General features: G+C 42.1%; 1 protein-coding gene across 4 annotated transcripts in view; it reads right to left on the minus strand.

Moving 5' to 3' along the window:
* KCNIP4 (potassium voltage-gated channel interacting protein 4) overlaps positions 1 to 15,712 on the minus strand; it is a 1,162,298-nt gene that overhangs the window by 169,074 nt on the left and 977,512 nt on the right. The gene's annotated exons all lie outside the window — the stretch shown is intronic.

A 15,712-nucleotide genomic window follows, 5' to 3' on the forward strand; every position in this document is an offset into this window, starting at 1 on the left:
CATACAATTAGATCAGGCGGGCTGCCAAGCCGTACTCCAACAGCGCATCATACAGGGACAGGAACTCTAATATGCAAGGCCTAACCGAAAGGGGCCTGGCTGTATCCTGTACAAAAAAATCTGAGGTTTTTAGTTGGTGTTATGGCCATAAGACGGAAGCCTACAACCCTCATCACGGGCACCTCATGTATCTTTCTGAAGCCTGTGTGCATGACGCATCTATGTCATACACACTCGCCGGTCCTGCGCATGCGCACTACAATACCTTGATCTGCCCTGCTCAGGGCAGATCAAAGTGCGCCTGCTCAGGACCTGAATGCCGGTGAGTGTGTATGACGTCGGACGCGTCATGCACCGCGGATTCAGAAGATGGAGGATGAAGATGGCCGAAAGAGGCGGCGCTGACACCGGAGGATGAAGACGCCAATCTGAACCACATCCACCGCAGCGACCGGTTTTGGTAAGAATTATAAAGTGTTTTTTATGTTCTACTGTACACAGCGGCCTGGGCTCTTATATACAGCATGTTAGAATGCTGTATATAAGAAGTCACTGGTGCTGGCCGCAGCTTATAGGGCAATAAAGTGGTGACAGGTTCCCTTTAAAGATATTTCTGCAACCGAGCATCCGATCTTCCTACAACAGTTATGCCTGGATTCATTATCTTACTGCTTGTATGGCACTGCCTTTATCCCTTATAGCAAAATCCTGATGGTTGGTTCTCATTAAACATCACATACTGTGCATGCCACACACAATCTAGATATATGCAGATGACTACATAATTAAAGGGTTATGCTCAAATCAGACATTTCTGGCATTTCAACCTCACGTGGTACATGTGTGGCAGTTCAGAGGTGGCTGTTCATCCATTGTCAAAATTACTTGCCAGTATTAATAAGTGGGGTCAAGGTGCGAAGCAAAGAGCTTCTTCAGTGCTGGTCAGCCATGATGTCTTTATGGATAGTCCAAAACCTCTATATGACTCTTCATTTAGAGATGGCTATCTGGACTAAAAGGGCTAAAGTTCACAATCAGGATTAAGGGGGCATCTGTCTGTTCTGGCGGTCCATGAAGGACCCAAATTATATGATGATGTCTGGAAAGCTCTGTGGAAATTAATGATGCTATATAAGCAAGTAAAATAAGTAGATAAATTAGAATCTTATGACAAGTTACATTTTAAGAAGGAATTTCTAAATGGTTACACCAGTAATGCAGACAATCCACCATAGCCATCATACATATTCTACATCAAAATCTGAATTACTATGAAGTTACAATGTATCACTTATCGTGTACTGATCATGAGTTACAGCTTCCATTTCACGGTAGCTCTGTATTAACAATTCTACAAATTTAAGAGCTTAAATCTCCCAGCATTCCTTGCTGTATCAATGTCCGTGTACACTGTTTTGTTGGTAGACTTGCTTTTGCTCTGCAAATAATGTAATCTGATGTAGAAACTACTGTCCCACTATTCAGTGAGCTATCAGGGGTATGCCTGTCCCTACACTTACCAACAATTTCCAATGACAACCAGCAGAATTGTGAATACAGCTCCTGTTTGGTATTGCCAAGATGTGACTCCAGGTGTCACATCAGGTATGAGAGGACTCCCATTGAGTGGTGCAACACAAAGGGTACACCAGGGTAGCAATACAATGGAAGGCCCTGTTGCTAGAAAGCTGGGAGAGGGATCACCTCCTAACACTGACTTAAGTCTGATCCTTGCACTCCCTAATTTCCGTAGTCAGGTCCTTCCCCCCCGTCATATGCCTAGGCCCTTACTGACCCTGAACTCACCCTCACTAAAGAAGGCCAGCAAGATGCTAGTTTTGCTACTGCAATAAGAAAACAAGAGGAAGGTAAGACAAATAAGTGGGGAAAGATACAACAAATAACACTTCACACCGTCTCCAGCAAGAGCTTCTCAGCTGCAACAGAAGTGACACCTCAGCTACTCCAGAGATTGGCTGTTTCAAAGTGGACAGCATAGGTATGAGCTATAGCCAGCATTGGGAGGAATGATGAGCGAATATTTTTAGCAGAAGTGAGTGGCTGCAGATTAGGTTTCAACTACCTGTTAGATCACTGCAGGATATGAAACCTTAATCCCTTCAGTACCGGATGGAATTAAATACGCTCCAACTCCGGGTAAATGACTAAAGCGGATCTGTGATCAACAATTATCTGTAACCTTCTGATCCCTGTTCCCCTCGAGATCACATCAGTTCGTGCCACAATCATGACAGTTATAAAGGCTGTAACTCAGGATGGGTACAAGATTTGTCATGTAATGTATTTATAACAAAAAATCAATTACATTTTCTTGTAGATTAAATTAATAATTACATTTCAAAATGGTGTTGAAAAGTGAACATAAGTATGGGCTACGGGCTGGTATACAAGTAATCTGCACATATCTTACACGTGTGATATACATATAGTTTTAAATAAATATATATATATATATATATATATATATATATATATATACACACAGCGTCTTGCGAAAGTATTCGGCTCCCTTGAATTTTTCAACCTTTTCCCACATTTCAGGCTTCAAACATAAATAAATTTTATGGTGAAGAATTAACAACAAGTGGGACACAATTGTGAAGTTAAACGAAATTTATTTATTGCTTATTTTACATTTTTGTAAAAAATAAAAAAACTGAAAATTGGGGCATGCAATTTGGCCCCTTTACTTTCAGTGCAGCAAACTCACTCCAGAAGTTAATTGAGGATCTCTGAATGATCCAATGTTGTCCTAGATGACTGATGATGATAAATATAAGCCACCTGTGTGTAATCAAGTCTCCGTATAAATGCACCTGCTCTGTGATAGTCTCAGTGTTCTTTTTAAAGCACAGAGAGCATCATGAAGACCAAGGAACACAACAGGCAGGTCCGTGATACTGTTGTGGAGAGGTTTAAAGCCGGATTTGATTGCAAAAAGATTTCCAAAACTTTAAACATCCCAAGAAGCACTGTGTAAGCGATCATATTGAAATGGAAGGAGTATCATACCACTGCAAATCTACCAAGACCTGTCCATCCCTCAAAAATGTCATGTCAAACAAGGAGAAGACTGATCAGAGATGCAGCCAAGAGGCCCATGATCACTCTGGATGAACTGCAGAGATCTACAGCTGAGATGGGAGAGTCTGTCCATAGGACAACAATCAGTCGTAGACTGCACAAATCTGGCCTGTATGGAAGAGTGGCAAGAAAGCGTTTTCTCAAAGAAATCCATAAAAAGTGTTGTTTAAAGTTTGCCACAAGCCACCTGGGAGACACACCAAACATGTGGAAGAAGGTGCTCTGGTCAGATAAAAACATCAAACTTTTTGGGCACAATGCCAAACGATATGTTTGGCGTAAAAGCAACATAGTTCATCCCCACTGTCAAACATGGTGGTGGCAGCATCATGGTTTGGGCCTGCCTTTCTTCAGCAGGGACAGGGAAGATGGTTAAAATTGATGGGAAGATGGATGGAGCCAAATACAGGACCATTCTTGAAGAAAACCTGTTGGAGTCTGCAAAAGACCTGAAACTAGGACAGAGATTTGTATTGCAACAATACAATGATCCAAAACATAAAGCAAAATCTACAATGGAATGGTCACAAATAAACTTATCCAGGTGTTAAGGGTGCTTTACACGCTGCGACATCGCTACCGATATATTGCCGGGGTCACGTCGTTAGTGACACACATCCGGCGCCGGTAGCGACATCACAGCGTGTGACACCAAGGAGCAACGATCAACGATCGCAAAATTGTTCAAAAATGGTGATCGTTGACACGTCGCTCCTTTCCTTAATATCGCTGCTGCAACAGGTACGATGTTGTTCGTCGCTCCTGCGGCACCACACATCACTATGTGTGACACCGCAGGAGCGACGAACATCTCCTTACCGGTGTCCACCGGCAATGTGGAAGGAAGGAGGTGGGCGGGATGTTACGTCCCGCTCATCTCCGCCTCTCTGCTTCTATTGGCCGGCCGCTTAGTGATGCCGCAGTGACGTCACTTTGACGCCGAAAGCACCTCCCCCTTGAGGAAGGGATTGTTCGTCGACCACAGCGACGTCGCTGACAAGGTATGTGCGTGTGACGCTGCCGTAGCGATGATGTTCGCTACGGCAGCGAGCACCAAATGTCGCACGAACGACGGGGGCAGGTGCTATCGCGCTCGATATCGCTAGCAATCGCTAGCGATGTCGCACCGTGTAAAGCACCCTTTAGAATGGCCAAGTCACAGTCCAGACCTGAATCCAGTCGAGAATCTGTGGAAAAAGCTGAAAACTGCTGTTCACAAACGCTCTCCATCCAACCTCACTCAGCTCGAGTTATTTACAAAGGAAGAATGGGCAAGAATTTCAGTCTCTCTATGTGCAAAACTGATAGACACATACCCCAAGTGACTGCAGCTGTAATCACAGCAAAAGGTGGCACTACAAAGTATTAACTTAAACGGGATGAATAATATTGCACGCCCCAATTTTCAGTAATTTATTTTTTTCAAAAATTTTAAATAAGCAATAAATTTCGTTCAACTTCACAATTGTGTCCCACTTGTTGTTGATTCTTCACCAGAACATTAACATTTTTATCTTTATGTTTGAAGCCTGAAATGTGGGAAAAGGTTGAAAAAATCAAGGGGGCTGAATACTTTCGCAGTACTTATCACTTCTTTCAATAATACTTTGCATGCAATGTATCTATATATATATTGGCTGGGCATCCAATGTTTTTCAGCAGGTTTGCAAAGTATTTTCCTTCAAGGAAGAAGCAATGCTATTACTTATGTCTTCTGAAACTCCAAAATGTAACAAATTATAATACAAAAAAGTAAAGTAATGAAATATTTAAATGTCTCCAGAACAAAGATGGCAATATTACCGTCACCCGGCAGCCGAGTAACAGCAATAAACGGAAGGAAGACGTTGATAAATTCAGGCCACTACAACTCTGTCATTAGGAAAGTAAATACTATTAGTAGAGTTGATTCTTCTGCCTCTCCTGATAATTATGTACTCCATCATAGCGAAACTAAGCCCAGAAACAGCGCACCTTTGTTAGCATGAATAATGAGCAGCCAAAGACAAATAATATATGAAGCGATTATTTATTTTTGTGTGGTTTTGTCTCAGAAGTGTTTGCTGGTGCCTAACTTCTTCATTATTTGTGAAGCAAATATGTTATGATCGCAGGTTTGAGCTATGTGATTGTCAAAATGTTAAAATGAAACCATCATTCTGCGTGAATAGCATTTTAAGGAGATTTTTCAGTTAAACATAGAAAACATGCCATTTTTCTTCCAGAAACAGCGCCTCTCTGGTCTATGGGCTTGGTCACATATTGCAAAATGTCTATATAAAATATAATAGGTCTGTGCACCTTATAGATTATGGTAGAGGACAGAGACACTATGCATTTCTAGTCCCATAAAAGCCCTTTTAATTATGTTCCCATGCTTGCGCTTAATGAATCCCTAAAAATTTGGTTTGGGCATATTTGCTCAAATCAGGTTGGTCAATTTAATTTGCATTGAATACATTTAAAACAAATCTAATCAGCATGGAAAGGGTTGTAAAAACAAAAAACCATGGTACTTTCTTCTTCTCTGCCCTCCTCTCACCTGTCATGCTGCCACAGTTCCCTGCCCAGTACTACTCTGCCTCCTTTTTGGTCTTCTTCTTAATTCAGGTCTTTTGGCGCTTCTACTGTCACTAATTAGGTTCTGTGTGGTCATGTGGGGTATGGCACACATTTTTGACACCAATAACATGTGTGACCCCCTGCCTCAACCGTAGCACTTTTGTTTGCAACCCTAGTCTCATCCCTAACCCTAAATGTTCAAACTCTAGCTCCAAGCCTAAACTAAACTCAACCCTAACCCTTGTGGCTCTAATCCTAGCCTCATCCCTAACCCTAAATGATCACGCTCTAGCTCCAAGCCTAATCTAAACTCATCTCTAGCCCTAACCCTTGTGGTTCTAAGCCTAACCTCATCGCTTACCATATATGTTCACACTCTAGCTACAAGCCTAATCTAAACTCAACCCTAGCCCTAATTATTGTGGCTCTAATCCTAGCCTCATCCCTAACCCTAAATGATCACACTCGAGCTCCAAGCCTAATCTAAACTCATCTCTAGCCCTAACCCTTGTGGTTCTAACCCTAACCTCATCACTTACCATAAATATTCACACTCTAGCTCCAAGCCTAATCTATACTCAACCCTAGCCCTAACCCTTGTAGCTCTAACCCTAGCCTCATCACTAACCCTAAATGTTCAAACTCTACCTCTCAGCCTAATCTAGACTCATCACTAGCCCTAACCCTTGTGATTCTAACCATAGCCTTATTACTAACCCGAAATATTCAAACTCTAGCTCAAAGCCTAATCTAGACTTAGCCCTAGACCTAACCCTTGTGGTTCTAACCCTTGCCTCATCCTTAACTGTAAATGCTCAAACTCTAGCTCCATGCCTAATCTAGACTCAACCGCAGCTCTAACCCTTGTGTTTCTAACCCTAGCCTCACCCCTAACCCTAAATGTTCAAACTCTAGCTCCAAACTTAATCTACACTCAACCCTAGCCATAACCCTTTTGGTTCTAACCAAGCCTCATCGCTAACCTTAAATATTCACAGTCTAGCCCCAATCCTAATCTGGACCCATCCCTAGACCTAACCCTTGTGGTTCTAACCCAAGCCTGATCACTAACCCTAAATGTTCACATTGTAGCTCCAAGTCTAATCTAGACTCAACCGTAGTCCTAACCCTTGTGATTCTAACCCAAGCCTCATCTCTAAGACTAATAAATCTAACCCTAGCCTTATTCCTCATTCTTTAGTGTTGGAAAAGGTGGATGGAGGGCAAAAGAGATTTTTCCTTTAACCCCTATTTGGCCCTCAGAAGCCAGCAAAATATCATCCCACAGCCATTTTGCTGAATTAGAGCAATCTGATTAAAACCAATATTTGGATTCCTCTCAGTCTGAATGTTTTGATAAATTCTTTGACTCCAGTTGGATATAAACGTTTTAGGTGGGCTGTGCTGCTGGAGTAAACTGATTCCTGAACAATGATGATAAAAAGGGATTTTCTTCACAACGCATTTTAAGTGGAAAAAAATATGTTTTGTTCACCTGATAATGGTGATGATACAAACACGTTGTGAATAAATAAACCTTGTTATCATTATTGTTGATGAATCGGATTACTCCATCAGCACAACCCACCGAACATGTTTTTATCCAACTGCATTCAATATTTCCTGGAGGATTCCTCCACCAGCCACCGGGCAGGAGCAGCTATATTTCTTCATGTCTACATAGAAGTTGTGCCCATCAGAAATCCGCCAGGAGAGGGTTACCAGAACTTACCTACTCTTCCTCCCTAGGGTATCACCCAATTGTATGCTCTCTTCCCCACATCTAAATTTCTTCCTTTATAACTTCTTTGATAAACTTATAGCATAAATAATTCCCTGAGAATTATTTTGTTCTACTCATGTGCATTAAAGGAGTAGGCAAAGTTATTGTTATTTTTGGAAATGCGTTGGGGACATCAGTTTGTGGCACTTTCTGAAATATAAGACACTTAAAAAATATATGGTAATAAGTGAATATTTCTGGATCAAAAAGTATATATGCCGCCCACCAGTGACAAGGTGACCTCATTGCATGGGGTTGTTGCATAGTGTTTATATGTATGTGTCTGGATATTGACCACAATATACGTGCACCTGCATATTATTTAATGCTATAGGAGTGCTTTTTCTATATTTTTGCATTAATATATATAAAACAATTCTCCTACTTCCGCACAAATTGCAAAGCTATTGTGTTCTCATAATGGCCACTAATGGAGAAGAATGTGACCAGACTTGTTCATCAGTATCCTCCATTTGTAAAACATAGGAAAGATGCTTTCAGTTGAAGGAAGCTGATAGACATGTCATGTCTGGTCATATGTTCCTCCACCAGAATAGAGAAGTTAGGGTACCGTCTCACTAAATGACATACCAGCGATTCCGACCACGATATGACCTGGTCAGGATCACTGGTGCGACGCTACATGGTCGCTGGTGAGCTGTCAATCAGCAACTTCTGTAACGATGCTGCGCTTGGTAACTAGGGAAAATATCGGGTAACTAAGCAAAGTGCTTTGCTTGGTTACCCGATATTTACCCTGGTTACCAGCGTACACCGCTTTGCGCTGGCTCCCTGCACACGTAGCGAGGGTACATATCGGGTTACTAAGAAAAAGCGCTTTGCTTAGTTACCCAATATTTACCCTGGCTACGTGTGCAGGAAGCCAGCGCTAAGCGGTGTACGCTGGTAACCAGGGTAAATATTGGGTAACCAAGCAAAGCGCTTTGCTTAGTTACCCGATATTTACCCTGGTTACCAGCGTACGCTGCTTACACAGAGTCGGTGCTCGTTGGTCTCCCACCGATGTGTGCTGCACACCGGGAGACCAATGAGCAAAAAATGAACCAGAACAGTGTGTAACGATCAGCGATTTCACAGTAGGGGCCAGGTCACTGCTTAGTGTCACACACAGCGAGATCGCTGATGAGGTCACTGGTACATCACAAAACCTGTGACTCAGCAGCGATCTTGCTATGTGAGAAGTACCCCTAAGGCCAAGCTCAACTGCAAATAGGGATGTGCTAAAGGAAGAAAAAACTAAAATAGTTATATTTAAATCCCTAGCATTAATAGAATATCTGCAAAAGGAAAATAACACCTCAACCAGAATTTAAGCAAAGCCAACGTTTCGGCCAGACATGGCCTTTGTCAAGGTTTGCGTATTAGAGAGTTGAGGGGGAGGATAAATTGGACGTCAAAGACCATATCTTAGAGGAGGCATCCATTTTTTGTGATAGCTTTGCAGTACCCTAGGAGGTCTGAGAGACAGGTGAGGGAAGAGAAGAAGTGCCTCTATTCCAGGTGGAGTGGAGACAGGGTCCCAGAAGTCAGTGGTGGCAGCAGCAGGAGGTGACGAGTGAATCAGATCAGAGTGCGCCTGTTCAGGACACCAATGCCGGACAATGCAGAAGCTATAGATGGTGTTTTCAACACTGGGCGGGGTAGAAGGAGGATGGCGATCACCGCAGAGAGGAGATCAGTGACACCCATCAGACCGGACCGCTCCATAGTTGAGTATTTATAAAAGTGTTTTTTTTAGGTTATACAGAGCAGCCTGGGCTCTTATATACAGCATATTAGAATGCTGTATATGAGAGCTCACTGGTAGTGGCCGCAGCTTATAGTCCCCAAATCTGGTGACAACTTCCCTTTAAATCCCTTACTTTTTGTGCTGAGCAGTACTCAGGGAAGAGAAAAAGGCCACTACTTTTCTACTTGAACTCAGTTGGGTCTTTTATGCCATGGTAAATGTGGAGGATGGCTCTTTAGTGGGTATTTAGAGGGAGAGGACTACCTTGTTAAGCCCCTGTAAAGTGATGTTTGGGTGTGTCGATGGGTTGCCAAAGCAGGAGCAGGTATTTCTAAAGGCAGAACATAATAGATTGCGGAAAAGTATAACACTGAAAGATCTAAAATAGTATAAAAAGATATAAAATAAAGTCGTGTTTAGAAAATGTTAACATTTTGGATAAAAAAATGACACATAATTGGTAGCAACACATCTGTAACAACCCATACTATAAAATAACCTTGTTATTTATCTCGCATGGTAAGTGCTGTAAAAAAAATAAATAAATAAAAAAAATCTATATTCCATTATTCTTGCGTCCTAAAAACAGCAATTTAAATAGATGTGTGCACATTAAAATGATAGCAAGAAAAACAACAAATCATCTACCAAAAAACAAGCCATTATATTGCTCTGTAGGTGAAAAAATAAAAATGTGATGACTTTTGGAATGCAGTGATACAAAAAGCAATTATTTTAAGAAAAGTTTATTTTTCTGAAAATTAGAAAAACATAAGAACTTTGGAAACCGAAAGAATTAATATGAAATTGAAACCACACTGTACACAGTGTCATAATTAAAGAAATTATACAAGTAGAGATGAGTGGATCTTTTGAAACTCGAATTTTCAGATTTTGCAGAATTTACCCCCAAAATTTGAATTGCGGCAAATACATTTGCTTAATTCTCAGTAATGGAAGGCTTGTAACTGCTTGGAAAACACATGTAGGGGAGAGGAGAGAGAGAAACTCACTGACTACAAGAGGCTTCCACTTTACTGGCGAGAGAGGATCACGCTGATCATAAGAGCGGGAGAGATTTAACCAATGACTCTGGAGATGGAACCGCTGATCTGTGATGGCACCGGTACTGACCACGGAATGATAATTTGTAAGATGTGGAAGCTGCAGGGCATTATGCGGAGGCCCAAGAAGCAACGTAAAATGACATTAGTCCCTTCTTTGATGCTCTAACAATGTGGGAAATGGTGGTGGGCAAGTTTTTCTTATATGTGAACCTTGAATCAAATCTCAAAATGTTCGAACTCACTTGAGACTACGAATTTCAGGAGATTTTATTTGAACTGGATCTTCCATGGATCAATCTGCTCATCAAATCATTTAGATCCCTAGGGGAATGAAAATTGGGCCTGATCCATTCCTAATTCATTTTGACATATGTAAGGTTGTCACTGCTTGTGGAGGACATTTTGTTCCAATTGGGCATGATAAAGTCACCTGCATAAACTCTGACAGTACTCGAAAGGCTGGACATGACAGTATACACGGCAAACTTTGCTATTTCTTTCCACTAATTCAATCTGCAAACCCAGAACTCCATGGAGTCAGGGCACAGGGTATGTGCCAGGGAAAGGACACAGTCTAGGTATGACTGATCCCGGATGGTTCAGGTGGTGCATATGCTTGCTGACTAAATCTGATTTAGTGTTATACCATGCCTGATGAAGAGACCTGAGTAGTCTCGAAAGCTTGCTATTATTACCATCTTTTCAGTTAGCCATTAAAAGGTATCAACTACTGAGGACTCTCAGTTCTTTTAAACAAACTTTTTTTATAAGGAGGGTGTCACGCTTTGACATGTGGCGGACACTTCTAGACCAACCGAAGTCTGGACGCACTACAAAAATACAAACAACACTACAACAGGTAGTGGGGAACACCGGGGACACAATGAAAATAGTGGACCCTAGCTCTAGTGAGTGGGAAAAATGGATACCTCCTGCACTCAACTGCTGCTGACCCTACGATCCTAACCAAACCCTATACAGTCTTCTCAACTGTCGCCGAACAGGAACCTGAGACCCTAAGAAAAATCCTGTAGTGGCCCTGACTAGTGCCTTGGCTGGTGGCAGATGCTAACTCTACCGCTGAACTAATACACACAGGGAAAGGAAAGACAAACATGGGCAAACAACAAAGGATAAAGTCCAAATGCAGCAACAAGACTACAGGTTCTTTCACCAAGAACAAATGGCTTGGTATCTTCAGCAGGGATTGTTGGGAGACCTAGCTATTTAAGCACAAGGGTGTGTCTCTACAAAGCAGGTGCAGCTGACCTCAACTGCAGCAGAGACTCCTGGAAAAGCTGTCAGCAGAAAATTGACATTAACCATTTAGGTACTGAAGGAAACAAAACCACATTTAAATGTGGATAACACGATAGAGATGAGAGGCTGTCACTCGTCTCCAAAAACGGAAACAATCATGACAGTGGGTGTCAAAGCAATAGCCAATAGTGATTTCCTTGCTCGATAGTAGCAATATGCCTATAATCACTATGCCCTATAATCTAGCTGCCAGTGCCTGGGATAACTTAATGTTACACTTCACATGCACCTGCTGCTATTCCTCTTCCTATAATTCCTGTTGCATGTAACATTGACCTTGAGAGTCTCAAAAATCCCAAGGGAAGCAATGAACATGTACTGTACAAGTTGCTGGTCTTTCTACATCTCTTGTTGCATCCTTGTGTTGTTTTTTTCCAAAGATGATATTGGTGATGATACAGTTCTCCCCACTGATAAATTTAGTAGCCAGTTAAAAGAACTTCAGTATCTGACATGAATTCCTCATCAGCTGCCGATCATGGATTTCAAAGTAACCCAAGCTTCAGTTTGTATGCTGCATGATATAGTAAGTCAAAGCTTTATGCTGCTCAGACACATACTCCAATATACCTTAGCTATGTGCACACGGTGCATTTTTATCACTTTTTTTATGCATTTTGAGTGCAGTTTTGTCAGAAAACCAGCAAAGTAAATGAGAATCCTGAAGTTTTTTCTGCCAAGAGATGCAGAAATGGTGCAGAAATTTCTGCAACTAAATACTCAACTTGTGCACATACCCTTAGGGGTACTTTGCACACTACGACATTGCAGCTGCGATGTCGGTGGGGTCAAATCGAAAGTGACGCACATCCGGCGTACTGTTGACATCGGAGTATGTGAATCCTTTTTAATACGATTAACGAGCACAAAAGTGTTGAAATTGTATGATCGGTGTAGTGTCGGGCATTTCCATAATGTCGCTGCAGTGACCGGTACGATGTTGTTCCTCATTCCTGCGGCAGCACACATCGCTGTGTATGAAGCCGCATGAGCGAGGAACATCACGTTACCTGCGTCCCAGCTGCAATGAGGAAGGACGGAGGTGGGCGGGATGTTTACGTCCCGCTCATCTCCGCCCCTCCGCTTCTATTGGCCGCCTGCCGTGTGATGTCGCTGTGACGCCACACGGCCCGTCCCCTTAGGAAGGAGGCGGTTCGCCGGCCAGAGCGACGTCGCAGGGCAGGTAAGTGCGTGTGAAGCTGCCGTAGTGGTAATGTTCGCTACGGCAGCTATCACAAGATATCGCAGCTGCGACGGGGCGGGGACTATCACGCTCGGCATCGCAGCAATCGGCTAGCGATGTCATAGTGTGCAAAGTACCCCTTACAGTGTTTCAGTCTGGTATTTTGTGTCAATCCAAGTAATACTTGCTGAGCTAAGTACTGCAGCAAAAATAAAACTGTGCAATTATAGGACTACAGTGTAAACATTTACACCATATTGATGTAACAAATTGTTTTTTTTCTGGTTGTAACTAGTGATGGGTGGACCTGGACTGTAAAAATCTGGATCTGCGCGGTTTCAGAAGTAGCTGTGCAACTATCCCGGGCCTGGAGTTCTCAGGTAACTCCGGGTACCTATCTGGATCTGGTAACTCGGGTAATTAATAATAAAAGAAAGGAAAAAAGGAAAATAGGGAAAAGCAAGCGTGTTATACTTACCAGTCTTCCAGGCGTCTGTAACACTACTTCTGGGGCAGCACATGCTACTTCCGGGGCTGCATATTAAACTTCATACATATGCACTGCTTCCCCCACCCACTGGCAGTCACAGCGTCTGTGATTGGTTGCAGTCAGACCATACCCCCCCCCCCCCCCGTGTGACAGTGTGTCTGACTGCTTGCAATCGCACACACTATGTGGGTCCCTATCATGGTGTAAAAATAAATAAAAAAATGGTGCTGGGTCCCCCAATATTATGATACCCAGCAGAGATAAAGTATACAGCTACAGGCAGCAGCCACCATCCGTGTGCTCATCTTGGTTGTGTATAAAAATAAGAGGAAGGGCATGTAGCCATTTTAAAATCACTTAAATAATTTTAAAAAACTGGCATGCGGTTCCCCCCAATTTTGATACCCAGTCATGATAAAGCCTACAGCTGGGGTTTGGTATTCTCAGGCTAAGGAGACCCATGGTTATGGGGAACCCCAGCCTAAAAATAGCAGCTTGCAGCCGCCCAGAATTATTGCATCCATTAGATATGACAATCCCGGCATTTTACCTGAGTCATCCTGATTGCCCTGATGTGGTCGCAATTGGGGTAAGATGGGCTCAGAGCTGCCATTAAGCCCTAGATTAGTAATAGGAATTACTAGGTCTATGAGACTCCTCCATTACTAATCTGTAAGTGAAAACAAATAAAACACAAAAACACAAAAAAATCCTTTATCCCTTTATTTGAACTAAAATACGAAGAAACACCCTCTTTCACCCCTTTATTAACCCCAAACACCCAGGTCTGACATAATAAACACGAAGTGCCATGACGATTCCAGGTCTGCCACATACTAAAGTCACAACACATGGGCACAGAACATGTCCACATGCTGTGGCTTCAGGCAGAGAATGACTGAACCGCAGCGATAAGGGGTGATGTCATTCAGTTTATTTGCGGTCACTATTAAACTTAGTGACCTCACATCTGCGCTACTAAGTACCAACTCTTGAGCAGAGCTAGTTGTACCATCTGACTACAAAGCTCCATGTGCATAGGATCTGATGTGATACTGCCCAAGAAAGCAATTCTCTCCCTAACGCTAAACTTCTGCAGTTTGTAAATGGGAATTCTGCAGAAGTTCACTAATATGAGTCCTTTCCTCTAGGGCATCTCTTCCAAAATAGGAACTAAATGAGCATTTTATACCAGAGAAGATGACCACAGTGATTTAATGCATGTTTTATACATTTGGAAAAGCTTCAGTAGCTTCCATTTACTGAGGATAATCGGCTAGTGGCCAAAATAGATTCAAACACATAGAAGAAGCACAACCATTCATGTGGAAAATGGAGAGTTAAAAATTGTAAATAGAATCCTTTTGACTTTCTTAGGTCTTATGATCTCCATCATTTTCAGAAATGAGAAACTATTACTAGAATTCTAGTATTTCTAGAACTTTTGTAAACAATTTTCTACTCTTAACTCTTAAGTTCTTATCATCACAGTTGGGCCTAATTGATCAGAACTGTCTAAGAAAACTGGGTCTTGTCGTACAAAGCAACCTGAACAACCTGGGTCTTGTTGTCCTGAGCATATTATTCCCTAAGGCTCTTTTCACATTGCGTTTCAGTGGCTCCGTCGGGGCATACGTCTGAAATCCCGCCCCTCCCCCCACAAAATGTGTTTAGGACGTATGCGCCGACAGTGCCATTGAGTATAATGGAGCAGACAAAGCAAGCGTGTGCTCTGTCTTGCACTATTTTCGGGTATATACGCTTTTTGCAGGCAGACACCTGAACGTAGTCTGCTACGTCTGGACATCCGCCTGCAGAAAGCGTATAGACCCGAAAATGGTGCAAGACAGAGCACACGCTTGCTCTGTCTGCTCCATTACAGTCAATGGCCCAGTCGGCGCATACGTCCGAAACACGTTTTGTGGGGGGAGGGGCGGGATTTCAGACGTATGCCCCGACGGAGCCACTGAAACGCAATGTGAAAGGAGCCTTAAGGACGCAGACAATTTTTGGTTTTGTGTTTTCATTTTTTCCTCATATTCTTCCAAGAGTCATAAAGTTTTTTTTTTTTTTTTGTGAAAGCCCAGATGAGGGCTTACTGTTTTTACAGGATGACTTGTAGTTTTGACGTCATTCTTTTTCCAGAAAATATACTGAAAATATATTTTTATGGCATTTTTTATGGTAAAAATTACCAGGCAATATAATTTTGCAAGATAATATGATTATGGTGACATGCAAGTGTTTTTATAGTTTTTTTTAACTATTTTGGTAGTTTCAAAACTTCTGAACGTTGTAAGAAATTAAAAAAAAAAATTGTGTGGTGGTCTGAAGTTTTTATTGGTACCATTTCGGGGTATTTGTGAAGTTTGTAATGCTTTTTATTGCATTTTTTGTTGGGAAGTGTAACAATCAAAAACAGCAGTTATGGCCTCTCATATCGATCATTACT

The sequence above is a fragment of the Anomaloglossus baeobatrachus genome, chromosome 1 (assembly GCF_048569485.1).
Source record: "Anomaloglossus baeobatrachus isolate aAnoBae1 chromosome 1, aAnoBae1.hap1, whole genome shotgun sequence".
NCBI classification, from domain to species: Eukaryota; Metazoa; Chordata; class Amphibia; order Anura; family Aromobatidae; genus Anomaloglossus; species Anomaloglossus baeobatrachus.